This window comes from Nicotiana tomentosiformis, chromosome 12 (genome assembly GCF_000390325.3).
Source record: "Nicotiana tomentosiformis chromosome 12, ASM39032v3, whole genome shotgun sequence".
Taxonomy (NCBI): Eukaryota; Viridiplantae; Streptophyta; class Magnoliopsida; order Solanales; family Solanaceae; genus Nicotiana; species Nicotiana tomentosiformis.
In genome coordinates, this window is record NC_090823.1 from 45,880,253 (window position 1) to 45,904,029 (window position 23,777).

The 23,777-nt window shown below is 39.9% G+C and overlaps 1 non-coding gene across 1 annotated transcript; it reads left to right on the forward strand.

Annotated features, from left to right (window-relative positions):
* The first annotated feature begins 988 nt into the window (after window positions 1-988).
* Window positions 989-1,095, forward strand: LOC117280902 (small nucleolar RNA R71). The gene has a single exon (XR_004511491.1). It is a non-coding gene; the product is annotated as a small nucleolar RNA R71 (small nucleolar RNA).
* The last annotated feature ends 22,682 nt before the right edge of the window (window positions 1,096-23,777 follow it).

A 23,777-nucleotide genomic window follows, 5' to 3' on the forward strand; every position in this document is an offset into this window, starting at 1 on the left:
TCAAATTACTTGTACAACTTTTCTCTATATAACTTTTGGGGAAAAGGTAGAGCACGCATATGTGCGTTCTCTTCAGGTTCCTCCCTTTTTGCTTTTTCTTCCTTCTTCTTTTTCTCAGTTTTCATCGGGATTTTCTTCTTTTTATCAACATCATTCTTCAGTTGCTCCCCACTTTCTTTTTCAAGTATTACCTCTTTTTGGATAGGGGTGGGATCTTTCAACACTTGCCCACTTCTCAGAGTTACAACATTCACTATTTCTTTGAGATTCTTTTCAGTGTCAGTGGGGAGAGTGCTTGGAACCCTCTCAGATAATATTATTGCAATTTGCCCACTTGTCTCTCCAGGTTTCGCAAACCAGTGCCCAATTCTTTGATAGCTGCTCCATGAGCGTCTAACCTCTCATCTATCTTGATAATGAAAGCCTTCATTTGATCCTCTATACCAGGTTGAATGGGCTGTTGGGGATAAAATTGATGCCTCTGCTGATTTTGGTATGTTGGAGCTCATTGTCCCTGCGGTCTAGAGTTATTTTTCTACCAAACATTCACGGTACCTCCAGGTGAACTCCATGAAAAACCGGGGTGACACTGACCCATTGCATTGAAATTTTTGTTTCCCACAGCATTTACTTCCTCGGTTGAGACTTGACACTCATGAGTAGGGTGTCCTCTTCCATATATATATCACAAGTTGCATGAGGCTCACTTTGTATCGAGGCTAAGGTCATCTTCCTTATCTCTTTGGCCATAGCATCAAGTTGTACCTGCACAGATGTGTTAGCATCAACCTGGTGAACACCAGTTGATCTTCTTCTTTCCGCACTCTCAGAGGTCCATTGATTAGCATCTTCAGATAACTCATCAAGAATTGTAACTATCTCATCTGGAGTCTTCTTCATCAACGGGCCTCCAGCTGCATTGTTCAATATTCTACGTGAGGCCGGTGTCAATCCATCCCAAAAGTCCTGGAGTTGCATCCAGAGTTCAATTCCACTATGTTGACACTTTCTAACAATCACCTTAAACCTCTCCCATGTTTCAAAAACAGTTTCATTCTCTTTCTGGCAGAAGTTATGGATTTCTCTTCTAAACTTGCCCGTCTTAGTTGAGGAGAAATATTTGTCAAGGAATTTTCTGGTCATGTCTTCCCATGTTCTTATCGATCATGTGGGTAAGCTTCGAAGCCACTGCTTTGCATCATCTTTAAGAGAAAAGGGGAATGCCCTTAGATACACTACATCTTGTGACACACCATTGTATTGAAAGGTGTTCATAATCTCCTCGAAGTCCATTAAATGTGTGTTTGGATCTTCGTTTGGCTTTCCTCTGAAGACACAGCAATTCTGAAGGGTTTGAAGTAACCCTTGCTTCAACTCAAAATTGTTCGCTGCAATTGGAGGTGATCTAACACTTGATAAACCTTGATTGTAGACCGGTCTAGCATAACCGCCAAGTGGTCTCCCATGCAAGGGTTGATGTTGATTAAGTCTGAGACCACTCTCTTTTTCATAAATGTTCTGCACATCTCTAATAGCTGCTTCCTCAGCATCCTGTGGAGCTTGTTCTCTTCGTTGGGCTGCTTCTCTCGCAGCCAAATCCATATTATCTTCACCGTTTCAAGCCATATCTTCTTTGGTTCAGGATTGTCCAACCTTTTCTAACATCTCGGTGAGATTTCTTTCCTTCCTCAGCCGTCGCTGTTGTTTTTTAATTTCTGGCTCGTATGGTAGCACTTCTTTAGCAGAAGCTCGAGTCATGCACCAATCTTAACCTATAACCTATGCACAATCAAACTACACCAACCATAAAAAGAGAAAAAATAAAAATAAAATAAAAAGAAAAATTCCTGAATTGGCACTACAAACTACTTCAAACACTATTGATTGTCAATCCCCGGCAACGACGCCAAAATTTGGCGAGCACAAAACACTATTTAAAATTATGCTCGCTAATCAAATATAGTATAGTATAATATTATATCAACAGGGATTGGATTTAAATAGTATTCTCGTAGATTCTAGATTCATTACTATCCAAGATGATCAACAATTAAGATTTATATGATTTCTAACTAAAATTAACTAAGAGTCTAAAACTATTGACTAATGACAATCGAAAGAAGGAATAAGCAAAGAAAGATATCAGTGGGAGAATATAGGGTTTTGATAGGATAGGTGCAAGATAATTATTTGGGATCTAACTCTAGATAATTCACTTCTAATATTCAAGTGTGTCTCTCGAATTCACTCAATTATTAGTTCAAACGTTTAGCAAAAACTCCTATCTCCATTAAGTTTTAACCTCCCAAGATGAACCAATTTAAGCACGTCAAGATATGCAAGAATCCATAGTGGATTGATCTTTAGGAGAACCTCTCTCGATTATCCTCCTAACTAGGTTTAATCAATGATTCAACTAGCTTCTTTTGATTACTAAGAAGAATTAATGAACTCAACCAACAATATAATGCAAAGATATCACAAGTTATGCCTCTCTCGATTACATGAACTAGTGAATGTAGGTACAACAATTAAATCATCCAAAAATGCTTCAATAGATAAAACTAGAGTTATAATCCACAAACAATCATCAATACAACAACTCCATCAAACCCTAAAGAGAACTAATCCATAGATATGGAGCAATTCATCACAAATATAATTAAAGTATAGAAAAACATAAATTCAATCCAAACTCGGGTGTTACGTGAGGATGGAATCATGAAATCCTTATGCTTTTGCTCCTCCAACTCCTCCTTAGATTCCTTAGGTCTAAAGTATGTCAAAAGTCCAGAAAATAATGTTTTTCCATGTATTTATACCAAGTAGGGTCGGGCATAGATGAAATCACCCTTTCCTAGCCGAAATAGAAAAATTTGCAAACTTATTGCTTTTCATGCGTCGAACTGTGCGTCGCCCAGTGCGTAGCATTCATGCTTTTTCTTGTCAGACCTTAGAAACCCATCCTCTAAACTTTGTCAATTCCTGACATAAAATTACACTGCAGCATTGCACAATGCATCGCCAAGTGCGTCGCACTAGTGCATTTCTTCAGGTGTTGCTTCTTCCTTAATTTTTGACATCCAGAAGTGATCCTCGACCCCCGAACACGATCCCGACTTAATACTTTGGGCTTTTACTCAGACTTCAAAGCTCCAAGTAGCTTGAATTAGTTTTACAATATTTACATACCTCGAAATCACTCCTACAAGGCATAAAATACACAATAAGTGCAAAACACTAGCAATTAAAGCTCAACACACGTGAAGTGCATTGAATTATAGTGCAAGAAGCGACTAAAACACAAGATTATAGCCTAACATGAAATACTTAATTGTTACCCTTTAAGTTTTTAAGACCACAAGTTTCAAAAATCTTTTTTTATTCTTAAACTCCGTGCCGAGTCAAACTACCTCATCTAAATTGAAACGGAGGGAGTAGTAAAAACCATGCCTTCTTTATGTGCCCATCTCTGTGTTGTAATAGTATGACCTGTAGTTCGGAGAGTTTCTTTATTCCTTTGGATCGGTCAGTATGCCTCGGTAGGTGCTATGAAATAATATTATAGATCGGGCCGAACGACCTCGGTAGTATATTTGAGATGCAACTATGGTTTGCATCGGTCGAGCCTCGGTAGTGTACACGATATTTTGGATCGGGCCGTACGACCTCGGCATAACTCGTGCGTAATATCGCTAGGAGTTAGAATATACATGATATTTTCTTCTTAACTTGAGACTTGACATTACTTTTTGGTTCTTATTTGTTGATATAACACATGATATTTGAGGACAATAAACTGTCATTATGTTATAAGATCATGTTATTTACCGTTTCTTATCCTATTGTTACTTTATTTACTTCGTGCCTATTTATAGCTCTTGTACTTTATTTATTGACCACTAGTAAGTGTCGATGTCGACCTCTCGTCACTATGTCACGATCCAAAATCCATCTAGTCGTGATGGCACCTAACTCAACCCACTAGGTAAGCCAAGTAACAGTCAACATAACTCAAATAAGAATAATAAAAGTAAATGAGTAAAATAACTCAAGTTCTATACAATCTCCCAAGGATTGGTAGTATAAGTCATGGGCTTCTAAGACTTAAACTTTACAAAGCTGGTACGAAACAAATACATCATCTGTTCGAAATATACATAAACAGATTTGCAAATCTAAAGCTACCAAGGACAAGTGACAGCTATAATCGAAACGCAGGTACATCTTCCATGCCAACTCCACTGATACACAACAACATCAACTCCAAGATCTCCACGCAAGGTGCAAAAGTGTAGTATGAGCACAACCGACCTCATGTACTCAATACGTAACAAACCTAACCTCACGTTGAAAGCAGCGACGAGCTCGAAAGAAGTTCAGAGTCCAACACCAATAGCCAATAACAACTCGTAGTAATATAATGAGAACAGTAAAGGTAAATAACTCAAGAGATATATGCTCAACCATTCACAGTTACAGGAAAGTAGGCAAGCTTTTCAAGTATACCAGTCAATTACAAATCTCACCACTGAAAATCAACTAAATATGAGTTTATCAAAAGAACTGTATTCCCAATTCACAACACCAGATAAGAATTTCCGTTTACCAATCAGCATGAGGAAAGTACATCTCTATGCCTACATATCAATATACATGACAAGTCCTCAATTATCATATACCGTCTATCATGATAAATATACATCTCTATGCCTACATGTAAAATATACATGTCAAATCATCAAAGTCACATTATCGTCTAGCATGAGAAAAATATCTCTCTATGTGTAACGACCCGACCGGTCATTTTGCTTTTTAGAATCATGTTCCCCTAAATAAAACTTCTCGTACGTGATTTTACTATTTTATGACTTGCGGGGATGGTTAGTTCAAGATTTGGAAGGGTTCGGGTTGAAATCGGAACACTTGGTTCCTTAAGTTGGCCTTAAAAGGCTAAGTTAGACTTCGGTCAATATTTTGAGTAAACGACCCCGGAATCAAGATTTGATGGTTCCAATAGGTTCGTATAATGATTTTGGACTTGGGCGTATGCTCGGATCGGGTTTTGGATGACCCGCGAGTGTTTCTGCGCCTAATATTAGAAATTAGTTCCTTGAAGGTACTTGAAGTTCTTTAATTTGGTTTTGAATAGGTTTTGGTGATATCAAGGTCCGAATGGAATTCCAAGACCGAGAATAGTTCCGTAATGTCATTTAAGACTTGCACGCAAAATTTAGTGTCAATCCGAGTAGTTTAAGTACGTTTCGGCGCTTTGGGAGGAAATTGTAGAACTTAAAGTTCATACTTTTGATCCAATTGGTTTGGGGTGTGATTCTTAGATTTAATGTTGTTTTGGGCATTCCGAGAGTTCAAGCTAGTCCATTTTATGATTTCAAACTTGTCTGTATGTTCGGGCGGGGCCTCGGGGGCGCCAGGTATCAAGCGGGCGAGGCTCGGACCAAGTTGGAACTTGGGAGCAACAGCTAAAGCTCCCAGCTGCTGATGTAATCGCCCCTTGTGCTTTGTCAGCCGTAGGTGCAAGCCCGAAGGTGCATGATTTTGGTCGCAGAAGTGGCTCTGAGGCATTTGGACAGGGACCGCAGATGCGAACATTTGTGCGCACTCGCGAAATCGCAGGTGCGAGGAGGTGAAGCACATGTGCGGGCCAGGTCACAGAGGCGGCACACTTGCCGCAGAAGCGGGACCTTATGAGCAGGTTTTTGTCTGCAGAAGCGGCCCTCCCTGGGCTTGAAGACCTCCGTAGAAGAGGACTAGTCACCGCAGGTGCGGTACCACAAATGCGGCCAAGGCACCGCAGATGCAAAGACCGCTGGGCAGAAATGGTTCATTTAATACGGGACTTAAGCCATTTTCCACTCATTTCTCACACACTTTGGGCGATTTTGGAGCTTCTTGAGAGGGGTTTTAACCTAGAACTTTGAGGTAAGTAATTCCTACCAAATATGAGTCAAATGCATATCTTATGGGTGGGTTATAACATGTAAATTAGTGGAAATCATGGGTTTAGGTCAAAATCCTAAGTTTTGATAAAAAAATAAATGAGATTTAAACATGAAATCCGTAATGGAATCTAGTAAAATCATATATTTGGGTTCATGAGGTTATGGGTAAGAACTCTCTTTGAAAATTTACGAAATCCGGGCATGTGGGCCCGGGGTTGAATTTTAAGAATCTTACATTTATGGTTGGGTAACCTCTTTAATAGTTGGAATATGAACTTTCGAGCATGTATTGATTATTTTATATACTATTTGATTAGTTTGGGTTGATTTGGCACCGAATTGAGGGTGTGAGCACATTCTTGGACCGGGAAGTAGGCCTTGAGACGAGGTAAGTCTCTTTTCTAACCTTGTAAGAGGGAATTAACCCCATAGGTGAACTTAATCAATATGTATCTCTATTTGTGGGGGCTACGTATGCACGAAGTGACGAGAGTCTGTGCGTAGCTACTAGTCATGCTTATATACGGGTAGATTTAGGTTTACACCATGTTTTATTTATACCGTTGCTTGTTTATGCTTACTAATTATTTGGATTAAAGCGAAGGTTGATAATTTCAATATTTTAAAGGTTCCTGGTTGATTTTCTTACTTTGAAAAGAATTGAGAGACATTATGATAACTTTAGAAAAACCTATGTTCAACCGCTTCGCAAGTATATTCTGCGAGCGGTGTAAATTTCCACTACTCTCATGGGAGCGGGCCATTCGCCGCGGCAGGATAATTGATGTATCTATGGTTCAGGCCGTTCGACCCTCGGTAGTGCACATTATATTTATATGTATATTTGGATCGGGTCGTACGTCCTCGGCATAATTCGTGCATAAAAAAATATTGGAACCCCCTTTTTATATTTAATATTATTTCATGGACTTGAAAGGTGAAAGGTTTTGATGAGAAAAATGACTTGGTTCTTACTTGAAAGGAAAGGATTGCTTACTTATTTTCCTTCTCTGAGTTCTATTCTCATTTATATATCATGTTTAATTAGAACTTCATGTTATTATATTTTTGGCCCATAGTAAGTGTCGAAGTCGACCCCTCGTCACTACTTCTTTGAGGTTAGACTAGATACTTACTGGGTACATGTTGTTTATATACTCATGCTACACTTCTGTACTTGATGTGCAGGAGCTGAGGCAGGTGCATCTGGTTATCAGTCTGGCGCGCACGCTTGACTTCTAATTTGAGACTACGCGGTGAGCTGCCTTTCTGAGGCATTCAGCAGCAGCCGGAGTCTCTCTTTTGATTATTTTTTGTCTATTTTATTTCAGACAGTAGAGTAGAAATCTTTTTATATTCTACTAGTAGCCCACATACTTGTGACACTAGATCTTGGCACACACTAGTAGACTTGTAATTTTGGTTTTATTTCTATGGTCATAAATACATTTAGCTGCTTTCATTTTATTAAATTTGAATCTGTTTCTTACTAAATCTATTAAATTAAGAAAGTTATTTACTTGGAAGAACTTATTAAAATGGGAAATCACTAGATTGTTCACTGTTGGCTTGTCTAGCAATGGTGTTGGGCGCCATCATGGCCTAAAATGGAATTGGGTCGTGACAACATGGTATCAGAGCACTAGGTTCACGTAGGTCTCACAAGTTATGGGCATGCCTAATAGAGTCGTGTGGATAGGTGCAGAGACGTCTTTACTTATCTTCGAGAGGCTATAGGGTGTTAGGAATTTTCTCTTTATTCATCTCATATCGTGTAGTTGATGGTGTACTAAGTTCCTTCTCTTACTCTCTCATAGATGGTGAGAACGCGCGCGACGGATATTTCAGACCCGGGAGGAGCTGCTCCCCCTGTTGCTAGAGGCCGAGGCAGAGGCCGGGGGAGGGCACCGGCTCGAGGTAGGGGGAGGACGTCCCAGAGTTGCCCCAATTTCACCACCAACCGATCCAGTGGAGAATCTCATTGATGAGGAGTAGGGCGAGGTGCCTGCAGCAGAGCCAGTCCCGGTTGATTTCATGTCAGCACCGGGCTTTTAGGAGGTCATGGGCCATATGCTATGGTTTATGGATTCTATGACCCAGGCTGGTTTATTTCTAGTAGACCCAGCCGCATCTCAGGCGGGAGGGGGAGCACAGAACCCTACCGCTCAAGCTCCTGGGCATGCAACTACAGTATATTAGACCCCGGGCACACTACCCGCGGGTGGAGCCCAGCCAGTTGCAGCAGTTGTACCTGAGCCCAGACCAGCTGCGACTGGTGAGCCGCAGAAGCTACTAGATAGATGGACCAGGCTTCACCCTCCAGTCTTTGGGGGTGAGCGACATGAGGATCCCCAGGACATCATTGATAGGTGCAGGGATAGACTACACAACATGAGCATATTGGAGTCTCACGGGGTGGATTTCACTACCTTCCAGTTGGAGGGCATAGCACGTAGGTAGTGGAAGTCCTATCTCCTTGGTAGACCAGTGGGTTCTCCTCCCATGACTTGAGACCAGTTCACCTGCCTATTCTTGGATAGGTATATTCCACCCTCCCAGAGGGAAAAGTTGCGTTGTCAGTTTGAGCAGCTCGAGCAGGGTCAGATGTCAGTGACTGACTATGAGGCGAAATTCTTTGAGTTGTCTATCCATGCACTTATGATACTTCCTACCTAAGCAGAGAGGGTGCGAAGGTTTGTTGCGGGGTTGCATTCTAGTATTCAGGCTAGTATGGCTCGGGAGGTTGAGATGGGGACTTCTTATTAGTTGGTAGTGGAGATTGCTCGGAGGATTGAGGGTTACCATCAGAGGGGTAGAGAGAAGATGCAACGGGACAAGAGGTCCCATTTTTCTGGAGAGTTCAGAGGTTCCCCAGCTAGGGGCAGAGGTCATTTAAGGAGGGGTCAGCCTAGCAGGCCCCCATATTCAGCACCACCACCTCCTCGGGGTATTCCAGCGCGACCCTATTTCAGTGCTATACCGGAGAGTTCTTACTGTTTGCCATCTATTCAGGGTTCTTTCAGTGGCTACTCCGGTCATCAGGGATCTTCCAGTGCCTATTTCAGTGCCATGCCAGAGAGTTCATACCGCCCATCCGCTTTTCAGGGTTCTTCCGATGGGTATTCAGGCCATCAGGGTCAGACTTCAGGGCTACAGTCCACCGCTCCGAGAGGTTGTTATAAGTGCGGGGATCCTAGTCACATGAAGAGACATTGCCCCAGACTTCTGGGTAAGGTAGTGCAGTAGGGTCAGCAGCCCATGATTTCAGCACCAGTAGCTGCACCAGCCGTCCGCTCGCCCAGAGGCTGAGGGCATGTGGGTAGGGGCCGTCCCAGAGGTGGAGGTCAGGCAGGTGGGGGCCAGCCCGGTGGAGCTCCAGCCAGATTCTATGCTTTTCCGGCTAGACCAGATGCAGTGGCCTCAGATATCATGATCATATGTATTATTTCTGTCTACGGTAGGGATGCTTCAGTACTATTTGACCCAGGGTCTACCTATTCATATGTGTCATCTCTGTTTGTTCATTTTCTAGATATTCCTCGTAATTCCCTAGGTACTCCTGTTTATATGTCCACTCATATGGGCGATTCTATTGTTATGGATCAGATATATCGGTCCTGTGTGGTCACATTCTGTGGATACGAGACTAGAGCAGATCTTCTGTTACTAGATATGACCGACTTTGAGGTCATCCTGGGCATATACTGGTTATCCCCATATCACGCCATCCTTGATTATCATGCCATGACTGTTACCTTAGCGATGCCAGAGCTACCTAGATTGGAGTGGAGGGGTTCGTCTGTCAGTACATCTGGTCAGGTTATCTCTTTTATGAAGGCTCGACATATGGTTGAGAAGGGTTATTTGGCTTATCTAGCCTAAGTTCGGGATACTATTGCAGAGTCTCCGGTGATTGATTCAGTACCAGTAGTCCGGGAGTTCTCCGATGTGTTTCCTTCTGATCTTCCAGGCATGCCACCAGATTGTGATATCAATTTCTGTATTAAATTGGCTCTAGGTACCCAGCCTATATCTATCCCACCGTACCGTATGGCTCCGAAAGAGTTGAAGGAGTTGAAGGAGCAGCTTGAGGAGTTGCTAGCAAAGGGGTTCGTCAGGCCGAGTGTATCACCTTGGGGTGCCCCAGTGCTATTTGTGAAGAAGAAAGATGGGACTATGCGGATATGCATTAATTACCGCCAATTGAACAAAGTTACCATTAAGAACAAGTACCCGTTGCCGCGTATTGATATTTTGTTGACCAGTTGCATGGTGCTAGAGTGTTCTCTAAGATCGACTTGAGGTCGGGGTACCATCAGTTGAAGATTCGGGACTCAGATGTTCCAAAGACTACTTTCCGCACTAGATATGGCCATTATGAGTTTCTGGTGATGTCCTTAGCTTGATTAATGCCCTAGCAGCATTTATGGACTTGATGAACATGGTGTTCAAGCCTTATAGTGATTCATATGTCATTGTCTTCATTGATGACATTTTTATTTACTCACGTAGTATGAAGGAGCATGAACAGCATTTGAGAGTGGTGCTTCAGACCTTGTGGGAACAGAAGCTATATGCTAAGTTCTCCAAGTGTGAGTTTTGGTTAGATTCTGTGGAATTCTTGGGGCATGTTGTATCAGGCGAGGACATAAAGGTGGATTCCAAGAAGATTGAGGCAGTTTAGAGTTGGCCTCGTCCTACTTCAGCGACTGAGATCAGGAGTTTCTTAGGGTTAGCAGGTTATTATCATCGGTTCATAGAGGGCTTCTAATCTATTGCAGCACCTTTGACTAGATTGACCCAGAAGGGTGCTCAGTTTTGCTGGTCTGATGATTGTGAGGCGAGCTTCCAGAAGCTCAAGACAACTTTGACTACAGCACCCGTCCTATTGTTGCCTTTTGGTTCGGGGATGTATGTTGTGTATTGCGATGCTTCACGCGTTCTCTTGGGTTGTGTGTTAATGCAGAAGGGGAGAGTTATTGCATATGCGTCACGTCAGCTGAAGTCCCATGAGAAGAATTATCATGTGCACAATTTGGAGTTGGCCGTGATTGTTTATGCTCTCAAGATCTGGAGGCATTATGTTTATGGGGTGTCTTGTGAGGTTTACACTGATCATCGCAGCTTGCAGCATTTGTTCAAGCAAAGGGATCTCAATTTGAGGCAGCGTAGATGGCTTGAGTTACTGAAGGATTATGACATCACCATTCTTTATCATCCGGGCAAGGCGAATGCAGTCGCTGATGCCTTGAACAGGAAGGCAGAGAGAATGGGTAGCTTGGCATTCATTTCAGCATAGGAGAGGCTACTAGCTTCGGACATTCGGTCCTTGGCTAACAGACTTGTGAGGTTGGATATTTCAGAGCCCAGCTGAGTTTTTGCATGCGTCGTTGCCCAATCTTCACTATTGGAGCAGATCAAGGATCGACAGTTTGATGATCCGCACCTGTTGGTTCTCAGGGAGACGGTACTACAGGGTAGTGCCAAGGAGGTTTCTATTAGCAAGGATAGTGTCATGCAACTTCCGGATTGTCTATGTGTTCCTAATGTCGATGGCTTGAGGGAGAGGATTCTAGATGAGGCGCACAGTTCTCGATATTCCATCCATTCAGGTGCTTCGAAGATGTATCGTGACCTAAGACAACATTATTGGTGGCGGTGGATAAAGAAAGACATAGTTGAGTATGTAGCTAGATGCCTAAATTGCCAGCAGGTTAAGTATGAGCACCAGAGGCCAGGAGGCCTACTCCAGCAGATGACTATACCTGAGTAGAAGTGGGAATGCATTACTATGGACTTCGTAGTTGGGTTACCGTGGACCTTGCGGAAGTTTGATGCAGTTTGGGTCATTGTAGACAGATTGACCAAGTCGGCACATTTCATTCCTGTGATGACTACATATACTTCAGAGAGATTGGCCCAGATTTATATCCAGGAGATAGTTCGGCTGCATGGTGTGCCTGTTTCCATCATATCACACAGAGGTCCTCAGTTTACTTCACATTTCTGGAGAGCAGTACAAAGTGAGTTGGGGACCCGTGTAGAACTCAGCACCGCATTTCATCCACAGACCGACGGGTAGTCGGAGCGGACAGTTCAGATCTTGGAGGACATGCTCAGAGCATGTGTGATTGACTTTGGGGGACAGTGGTATCGGTTCCTGCCTTTGGCCGAGTTTACTTACAACAATAGTTACCAGTCCAACATCGAGATGGCTCCATTTGAGGCTTTATATGGTTGGCGATGTCGTTCCCCCATCAGGTGGTTTAAGTTCGGTGAGGCTAAGTTATACGGTACTGATTTGGTGAAGGATGCCTTGTAAAGGGTAAGGTTGATTCAGAAATGACTTCGCACAGCACAGTCCAGACAGAAGAGTTACGTGGACCAGAAGGCGCGTGACTCATCATTTATGGTAGGCGAGAAGGTTCTCTTGAAAGTCTCGCCGATGAAGGGGATCATGAGATTTGGGAAGAAGGGCAAGTTGAGCCCAAGGTTTATAGGCCCATTTGAGGTGTTGAGACGAGTTGGAGAGGTTGCTTATGAGCTTGCTTTGCCTCCCAGTCTAACGGGAGTTCATCTGGTCTTCCACGTGTCTATGCTCCGGAGGTACCATGTCGACTTATCACATGTGTTAGACTTCAGCACGATTCGGTTAGATGAGAGTCTGTGTTATGAAGAGGAGCCAGTTGCCATTGTTGAGAGGCATGATCACCAGTTGAGATCCAAGAGGATTTTCGCGGTAAAGGTCCAGTGGAGGGGCCAACCAATCGGGGAGGCGACCTGGGAGTCTGAGGAGGACATGCGGAGCAGATACCCACACTAATTCAGCACTCCGGGTATGATTCTAGACCCGTTCGAGGACGAATGTTTATTTAAGAGGTGGAAAATGTAACGACCCGACCAGTCATTTTGCTTTTTAGAACCTTGTTCCCCTAAATAAGACTCACCGTATGTGCTTTTACTGTTTTACGACTTGCGGGGATGGTTAGTTCAAGATTTAGAAGGGTTCGGGTTGAAATCGGAACACTTGGTTCCTTAAGTTGGCCTTAAAAGGCTAAGTTTGACTTCGGTCAACATTTTGAGTAAACGACCTCGGAATTGGGATTTGATGGTTCCAATAGGTTAGTATGATGATTTCATACTTGGACGTATGATCGGATCGGGTTTTGGATGACCCGGGAGTGTTTCGGCGCCTAATATTGGAAATTGGTTCCTTGAAGGTTCTTGAAGTTCTTTAATTTGGTTTAGAATAGGTTTTTGTGATATCGAGGTCCGAATAGAATTCTGAGGCCGGGAATAGTTCTGTAATGTCATTGAAGACTTACACGCAAAATTTGGTGTCAATCCGAGAAGTTTAAGTATGTTTCGGCGCTTTGGGAGTAAATTAAAGAACTTAAAGTTCATACTTTTGATCCAATTGGTTTGGGGTGTGATTATTAGATTTAATGTTGTTTTGGGCATTCCGAGAGTTTGAGCAAGTTCGTTTTATGATTTCAAACTTGTCGGTATGTTCGAGCGGGCCTCGGGGGCCCCAGGTATCGAGCGGGCGAGGCCCGGACCAAGTTGGAACTTGGGAGCAACAGCTGAAGCTCCCAGCTGCTGGTGTAATCGCACCTGCGCTTGGTCAGCCGCAGGAGAGAGAGCCCGCGGGTGCGTGAGTTTGGTCACAGAAGAGGCTCTGAGGCATTTGGCCAGGGACCACAGATGCAGACGTTTGTGCGCACCCGCGAAATCGCATATGCGAGGAGGTGAAGCGAAGGTGGGCCAGGTCGCAGAGGCGGCATGCTTGCCACAAAAGCGGGACCGTAGGAGCGGGTTTACGTCCAAAGAAGCGGCCCTCCCTAAGTTTTGATAAAAAAACAAATGAGATTTAAACATGAAATTCGTAATGGAATCTACTAAAATCATATATTTGGGTTCATGAGGTTATGGGTAACAACTCTCTTTGAAGATTTACGGAATCCGTGCATGTGGGCCCGGGGGTGAATTTTAAGAATCTTACATTTATGATTGGCTAACCTCTTTAATAGTTGGAATACGAACTTTCGAGCATGTATTGATTAGTTTATATACTATTTGATTAGTTTGGGTTGATTCGGCACCGAATTAAGGGTGTGAGCACATTCTTGGACCGGGAAGTAGGCCTTGAGACGAGGTAAGTCTCTTTTCTAACCTTGTAAGAGGGAATTAACCCCATAGGTGAACTTAATCAATATGTATCTCTATTTGTGGCGGCTACGTATGCACGAAGTGATGAGAGTCCGTGCGTAGCTACTATTCATGCTTATGCCTGGGTAGATTTAGGTTTACACCATGTTTTGTTGATACCTTTGCTTGCTTATGCTTACTAATTGTTTGGATTAAAGCGGAGGTTGAGGATTTCAATATTTTAAAGGTTCCTGGTTGATTTTCTTACTTTGAAAAGAATTGAGAGACATTATGATAACTTGAGAAAAACCTATGTTCAACCGCTTCACAAGTATATTCCACGAGCAGGGTAACTTTTCACTACTCTCATGGTTCGGGTCGTTTGACCCTCGACAGTGCACAATATATTTATATGTATATTTGGATCGGGCCGTACGTCCTCGACATAATTCGTGCATAAATAAAATATTGGAACCCCCTTTTGTATTTAATATTGTTTCATGGACTTGAAAGGTGAAAGGTTTTGATGAGAGAAATGACTTGGTTCTTACTTGAAAGGAAAGAATTGTTTACTTATTTTCCTGCTCTGAGTTCTATTCTTATTTATATATCGTGTTTAATTAGAACTTCATGTTATTATATTTTTGGCCTATAGTAATTGTCGAAGTTGACCCCTCGTCACTACTTCTTTGAGGTTAGACTAGATACTTACGGGGTACATATTGTTTATGTACTCACGCTACACTTCTGTACTTGATGTGCGGGATTTGAGGCTGGTGCATCTGTTTATCAGTCCGGCGTGCACACTTGACTTCTGGTTCGAGACTACACGGTGAACTCCCCTTCCGAGCCGTTCAGCAGCAGCCAGAGTCTCTCTTTTGATTATTTTCTAGCTATTCTATTTCAGACAGTAGAGTAGAAATCTTTGTATATTCTACTAGTAGCCCACATACTTGTGACACTAGATCTTGGCATACACTAGTAGACTTGTGATTTTGATTTTATTTCTATGGTCATAAATACATTTAGCTGCTTTCGTTTTATTAAATTTGAATCTGTTTCTTACCAAATCTATTAAATTAGGAAAGTTATTTACTTGGAAGAACTTATTAAAATGGGAAATCACTAGATTGTTCACTGTTGGCTTGTCTAGCAATGGTGTTGGGCGCCATCACGGCCTAAAATAGAATTGGGTCGTGACACTATGCCTATATGTCAAGTATGCATATCAAATGAATGATTTTACAGTGACATCCCCAAGTACTCTCACTCTCAACATGCTCAAGCTGTCTATCTCAATGCCTAATTCATCACACAAATAAAATCACTTAGCACTGTACGGGTTCCTGGTATCGATGCCTCTCAGCAAAGCATGCGTATGTATATCATTGTCTCTATGCTCACTGCTGGTATGTCAGACTTCGGAGGGGCGGATCCTGCCCAAGCGCTAATCAAAAGCTAATAAGGACTCCTGCGGCATGCAACCCGATCCACAATAATAATAATAATAATAATAATAATAATAATAATAATAATAATAATAATAATAATAATAATAATAATAATAATAATAATAATAATAATAATAATAATAATAATAATAACAATAATAATAATAATAATAATAATAATAATAATAACAATAACAATAACAATAATAATAATAACAATAATAATAATAATAATAATAATAATAATAATAATAATAATAACAATAATAATAACAATAACAACAATAACAATAACAATAATAACAATAACAAGAACAAGAATAGCAATAATAATAATAATAATAATAACTATAATAATAATAATAATAATAATAATAATAATAATAATAATAATAATAATAATAATAATAATAATAATACCCTAAAACCCTCCTAAACTATATAACTTTTGTCAGGTGCCTACCTAAACTATCGCATGTTCCCGAAGACCCCCTGAACTATACCTCCTTCATAATAAAACCCCCTCGTCGCTTATGTGGTATTTTGTGTGTAATAAATCACCCAAGAGCGCGTGAAGACTAAAAATAAGCCATTAAAATGGCGTGTCTAACAGCTAATTAGCCCTTCTTTTTAAAAATTTATATTTCTTTTTATTTTCTCCTCTTTTTCTTTTGTATTTCACCTTCCTTCCTCATTTCTTTACCTTTGTTCTCCAATTTTTCACCTTTCTTCTCCATTTCTTCATTTGAATCCATCTGAAGGTCTCTCTCTTACTATTTTTGATTTTATTTCTTATCTTTCTCGTTTTATCCATCCTTCATTTCTTACCTAAATTTATTTTACAGAAGGAATACCCTTTCAAGTATTTGTAGAGAATGAGGTTTAATTCCTTTCAAGAAATTAGGGAATAAAGAAATAGGACATGTGTGTAGCTATCTTCTCTAACAATTTAGGTATCTCCTTTCAACAATCTTCAAAATTTAGGTCTATCAAAATCTTAATCTTCTATACCAATTTAGGAGCAGAAACTCTAGTTTTATCCCGATTTTTGAATGGAAGCAAGAAAAGACAATGCAATAGAGGTTAGAACCAAGATTAATGGAGAAAATCGCTACTGAGAGATTAGTGTAGCCATTATCCGATGAGAGCAAGTCTCTGATGAGAGCAAAGAGAAAATGGATTTTTTATAATTGACCCACTAGTTTTAACCCTAGCCCCCTTTTTTTATTTTTACCATGTAATGTTTTACAATGATATAATAAAAAGTATTAAAATCTTAAATAAGTCTAGTTTTTAGATTAAGATAAATAAATATTCACGTAAATTGCCACGTGGCAGATTTTAAAAATAATTTGGAGAGTGTATTACACACACTAGTAAGAATGCGACGAGGGGGTTTTATTATAAAGGGGATATAGTTCAAAGGGTTTTCGGGGACAGGCGATAGTTTAGGTAGGCAACTGACAAAGGTTGTATAATTTAGGCAGGTTTTAGGATACTAACTCTAATAATAATAATAATAATAATAATAATAATAATAATAATAATAATAATTTTAATAATAATTATTATAATAATAACTCTAATAATAATAATAATAAAAATATAATATCACATTACTTAACTAATAATAATAATAATAATAATAATAATAATAATAATAATAATAATAATAATAATAATAATAATAATAAAGCCAATACGGCCTGCTGCGGCGTGCAGCCCGATCCACAACAACACTCTCAACTCGGCTCTAAGTCCTACCCAGTCATCAACCTCTCAAGTCTCAAGGGCTCACGATCTCATATCACTCAGCCCAATAACACACATATGAGAAAACAATGATAACATGCGATGTAACAATGAATGAGGAACAGAGACTGAGATATGATATACAAATGAAGAATCATGACCGAGTGTATAATAACAGTTAAATTAGATAACCCAAAATAACAAAAATTGCCTCATTAGGTCTTAACCACATAGCCTAAATATGCTTTCTAAAACAAGACATGATAGCAATACAGTACAAAAGTCAACCTGGATCATGATTACATGTCATTACCCAAAATCTAACTAGTCATGATGGCACCTAACCCAACTCGCTAGGTAAGCCAATTAACAACAATCCAATTCAAATGAGATTTACTGAGAAAATAATAATGAAATAACTGAACTTTTATACAAAAATTCCAAGGATTGGTAATACGATTCATAAGCTTCTATGACTTAGAGTTTATAAAGTTAGTATGAAATAAATACATCATCTGTTCGAAATATAAATAAACAGATTTATAAATCTAAAGCTGTCAAGGACAAGAGGCATCTATAACCGGAAAGTAGGTACATCTTCAATGCCAGCTCCTGCCATATACAGCAACATCAGATCCAAGATCTGCACGCAAGGTGTAGAAGTGTAGTATGAGTACAACCGACCCCATGTACTCAATAAGTAACAAACCTAACCTTAGGTTGAAAGCAGTGACGAGCTCAGAAAAACTGTCAGAGTTCAACAGCAATAGCCAAGAACAACTCGTAACAATATAATAAAAGCATTACAAGTAATAACTCAAAGATATTATGCTCAGCTCGTTCACAATTACGGAAAATAGGCATGCTTTTCAGGTATAACAGTAAAATTCAAATCTTTTACCGAAATCACCAAAAGATGAGTATATCAGAAAACTTTGATTTTTCCCAATTATTTTGAGATTTTTACATGGTTGAGCATTTTTTTAAAATTATTTAACAAAATGATATTAATTTTAGTTTATTTCATAAATAGCAATTTGTTTTTACAATCTTAGCATACTATAAAGATTATGCCACAATTAATGAATGCACAAATTAAGAAATGCCACTAAATAAGGAATTTAATATAACTGATTTTTCTCTATATCACGTTAGGTTTGGGGGGTGGGGATCATTTTTTAATCTACATAAATTCTTTCAAATTTTACCTAATAATTTTGCTATTCCAATTTTTTTGAGATTTTTACATGGCTGAGCATTTTTTTAAAAGTATTTAATAAAATGATATTAATTTTAGTTTATTCCATAAATAGAATTTTTTTTTTTTTACAATCTTAGCATACTGTAAAGATTATGCCACAATTAATGAATTCACAAATCAAGGAATGCCACTAAATAAATTTAATATAACTAACTTTTCTCTATCTCACGTTAGGTTTGGGTGGTGGGGATCATTTTTTAATTTACATAAATTCTTTCAAATCTTACCTAATAATTTTGCTATTCCAATTTTTTTCTGCCTTCACGCTACTTCTTCTTTGTATATACATACATTTATATTTATAATTTATACATTACTGCATATATGACTTGTAAGCACATGCACATATGTAATGTATCATTTATGTATTTTGGGTGTAAATATATTTTATGTATATTTGACATGAAATATTTTTTGGACTTCTCCATGTCTTTGCAAACATAATAAAATATAATGTATATTTCATAATGATATACATTGAATAAACAATGTATGTATTCAATGCAATTTTTAAAAACAATACATGGTATATTCAATGTTGTAGTATTGTTTTAACTGTTATAATCAATATATAATATAAAATTTTGATATTATTTTATAATTGTTTGATTTCATATGTATATTATTATACATTACATATTCTAGATTTATTAGTTTCATATTTTATAAATGATACAAAATGAAATAAAATATATAAGGAGAATATTTTATAGCAAGAAAAAAGAAGAGATTATTTGGATAGTTACAAACGTGATTTTCGGTCCACCAACAAATTTGTAACATGTTAAAACAAAATGTGTAGTCGTGATGGCACCTAATCCAGATTATTTGGTGTATGATTCTGTCACGACCCAAAATATAACTAGTCGTGATGGTACCTAATCCAACCCACTAGGTAAACCAATTAACAACTAACCAAATTAATGAGATTTTTCAAGAAAGAAATGATAATAAAACTGTTTTTATACAAGAATTCCCAAGGAATGGTAGTACAAATCATGAGCTTCTAAAATTTAGAATTTACAAAGCCGGTATGAAATAAAGTACATCATCTGTTTGAAATTTACATGAACAGATTTAAATTCTAAAGCTACCAAGATCAAGAGGCAGCTATGACCGGAACGCAAGTACATCTTCAAATCCGGAGGGGCTCCTTCAGCCCAAGCGCTATAACAAGCCAGACATGGCATAAATCAATAAAACATGTTGCGGCATACATCCCGATCTCATCATAAATCAAAAATACATGTTGCGGCGTGCAGCCCGATCCCATCAATATCCTCACCATCAGGCCCTCGGCCTCACTCAGTCATCAATCTCTCCAGTCTCTCGGGCTCACAATATCATGAAATTCAGCCTAAAATGATGATGTGATATATCAATAAATGGTAACTGAGACTAAGATATAATATGCAAATGAATGCGTATGACTGATTATGTAATTGCAATGTAAGCAAATAACTCAACAGCAGAAATGACCTCAGTGGGTCCCAACAGGATAAGCATATAGCCTGGACATGGTTTGTAACATGGATCACAGCTCAATTACTCTAGCACGTAGAGATTTCATAGATACAAATAAGATTAGGTAACTACACAGTACCACAGAAATACCCGAGTCATAATTCACACGGTGCACGCCCACACGCCCGTCACCTAGCTTGTGCACCACCTCAACACCAAACACATATCATGTATATTCATGGGTTCATACCCTCAGCACCAAGTTTAGAAGTGTTACTTACCTCGAACAAGCCAATTCAAATACCGAGCAAGCCAAGCAATGCTCCAAAAATTCCATCACGCGCGTACTGACCTCCGGAAGGCTCGAAACTAGCCAAAAGCAACTCAAATACATCAAATAATGCCAAAGGAAACAAACCCAATCGATAAAGGTAGAATCTTTAATCAAAATTCCAAAATCAACCCAAAAGTCCAACCCGGGCCCGCGCCTCGGAACTCGACAAAACTTATAAAATCTGACAACCCATTCAATTACGAGTTCAACTATACTAGTTTCACCCAAATCCGACTCTGAATCGATGTTCAAACCTCAAAAACTCACTTTATGAAACTTTAGGCTAAAACCCCCAATTTCTCTTTAAAATTCATAATCCAATTAACAAAAACGAAGATAGAATCACGAAACATAATTAAAAACCAAGTAGAGAATACTTACCCTAATCCATATGGTGAGAATTGCTTCAAAAAGCGCCTCAATACAAGCCCAAAATCTCAAAATATCATAAAAGAGCCAAAACCTCGAAATATATAGAATCTGCCCAGCAATATCGCATTTGCGAACAAAAGGGCCGCTTCTCTGGCATCGCTTTTGCGACAAAACTTTGCTCCTGCGGAAAACATTGGAACTCCACCCTTCCACACCTGCGCAATAGGACCCGCTTCTGCGCAAGCGTAGGTGCGCCAAAAGTTACGCTCATGCGCACATCCTCGCTTTTGCGATCACGCCTACCGCTTCTGCGGATGCCCTGTTCCAGCTTACTTCGCTTTTGCGTTCACTTGGCCGCATTTGCGGCTCCGCACCTGCGCCCAATATTCTGCAGGTGCGGTCACACCAGGTTCAGAAAGGGCCAGCCATCCCACATGAATGAAAGATGATCTGAAACACGTACATAACTCACCCAGGCCCCTCAGGACCCCATCCGAATATACTAACTAGTCTCATAACATAATATGGACCTAGTCGAGGCCTCAAATCATACACAACAACATCGAAATGATGAATCGCACCTCAAATCAAACTTAAATGACCTTGAACTTTCAACCTCAAAAACTAGCGCCGAAACTCATCAAATCAACCGGGAATGAACTCACATTTTGCACACAAGTCCCAAATGACATAACGAAGCTATTCCAATTCCCGGAACCACAATCTGAATCTGATATCCTCAAAGTCAACTTCCGATCAAACTTATGAACTTTTCAAACCTTCAAATTTCCAACTTTCGCCAATTAGTGTTGAATCCTTCTACAAATATCCAATTGAAAATATGGGCATACGCCCGAGTCCAAAATCACCATCCGGATCTAATGGGGCCCTCAAAACTTTGTTCCGGGGTCAAATTCACAAAAGTCAAACTTAGTCAACTCTTCCAACTTAAGGCTTAAATCATGAAATTCATTCTTCCAAATCGATTCTGAATAACCTGAAAACCAAAAACGACGATTCACATAAGTGATAATACATCATACGGAGCTACTCATACCCTCAAACTACCGAGCGAAGTGTAAATTCTCGAAACAACCGGTCAGGTCATTATATCCTCCTCCATTTAAACATACGTCCATCCTCAAACGTGCCAAGAGTCGTTCCAAAGACATCAAACTGCTGTGTAACCTTACCACGCATATACCCAGGGGTGATCCCACCTCACCCTATTTCATATAAGCCTGACGACACCACTAAACTGAAGATCCTTAATCCAACCTTAGCCCATAAACCTTGGAACCCAATTTCCAACATCTGGAATTCCCTACAAGACCCGAATCTCGCATGCACATACTGTATAAGTCTGAACAAGTTGTATCAAACCATAAACGTAACCATAGCCCAAGATGCAATCACATGATATACCACATAACTCAAATACTCATAGCAATAATTTCCGACCACATAACTGCTCGAAGCAAATCTGATACCGGTTATAAACCTCGTATCAAACAAAACCTCATTCTAAAACCTTCGTACACTGCCAATGAAGGAAGAAACACACAGAAAATCATAACCACTTATCAGGTCAACAAGCCATGGAGCCCCTTCTCCTTCGCCAAGAACTATAGCCAATTTCAAAGCCGATCAGCAACATTATCCTTCCAAATATACTGCAAATAAGAAAGGATAGCACCCATTCTAGGTCCAACGACATCATCTTATCAAATACAAGCTACTCTACTGACATGACACATCAATACTACCCAGAGCCACAAACTGTGCAATCCGTGCACCAATACGCAACAATCCAAATGTACTCAAACATAGAAAATGACTCCAATGAGAGAACTGTCCCGCAAGCTCAAAAAGTACCACCACAACCGCAATGTTACAAACCCATGTTACATAGTAGAACCAAGACACACGAATCTAACACAAAGGATCATATCCCGGCATAACCCCGTTGCAATGTGTGACCCCATCCAGACACGAGTCCATATGGAATACCTCAAGCCACCATGCTCAAAATCAACAACTACACACAATTCGACATCAAATACCCGAAGTATATGATCATAACCACGGAGAAGCAACTAGCACGATATACCACAGTCTGGAGAGAACATAACCAAGGTGCAATCAATCATCCAACACCCTAATATCCATCTTACTCAAATTCCGCTATAAGGCCCAAATAGAACCGCACCATGTGTGCTTATAGCCAACAAATCAAAACCCCTTGTAGCATAGAAGGGTAACTCATAGAACATATCAGAACACGAATACGCTCAACTCCAACCGAATGATACATCCCTTAATACTAGCAGTACAGAGTCAACCAATCCATCCCGGTGTAGAATACACATCCTCATTGGGCTTACCAGTAGGCCCCAAATCAATTCTGGTCACCCACAATTAGATAAATAACCCTACGAAAGTTTACAATGACTGAATCATAACACATACTATCATCTGGCTAGATTTGGCCACAACTTCACAGTCCATAACCACGAAACAATTTGCTTCTGAGAACTCCAGTCTCCAAACTCATAGAACAAATGAATCACCATATCTGCTCCCAACTCCACCGCCCGAATGTCTAACACATCTCCCATACACGATCATCCCACGAGGAATACTTCCATAATTCTTCCGTGCCACATAGAAAAATCTGAATATCAGCAGTCGATCAATCAGGAGAGTACCGCAATGCCAATGATGCATCAGTAAGTCAACACACAATGCGCCCTTCTGAAATGCGCACCCTTCTCAAGAATTACCAAGTAGTTATAACAGTCATCTATATATCTAAAAATGTCCATGCTGTCCAAAATTCATGACCTTCCCTCCAAATATGAACCGTGATCTTGCACATGCCAAACTCAATCCTACACAACAAACCGCATCTATCATGCCATCATATGAAACGTACGAGAATCTCATAATCAACTCTAAGTCACAAGCAGAATACATACCCTATTAGTCAGAAACCTTCCGTTTGATCTCATCCAGGAGAAAATCACAATACG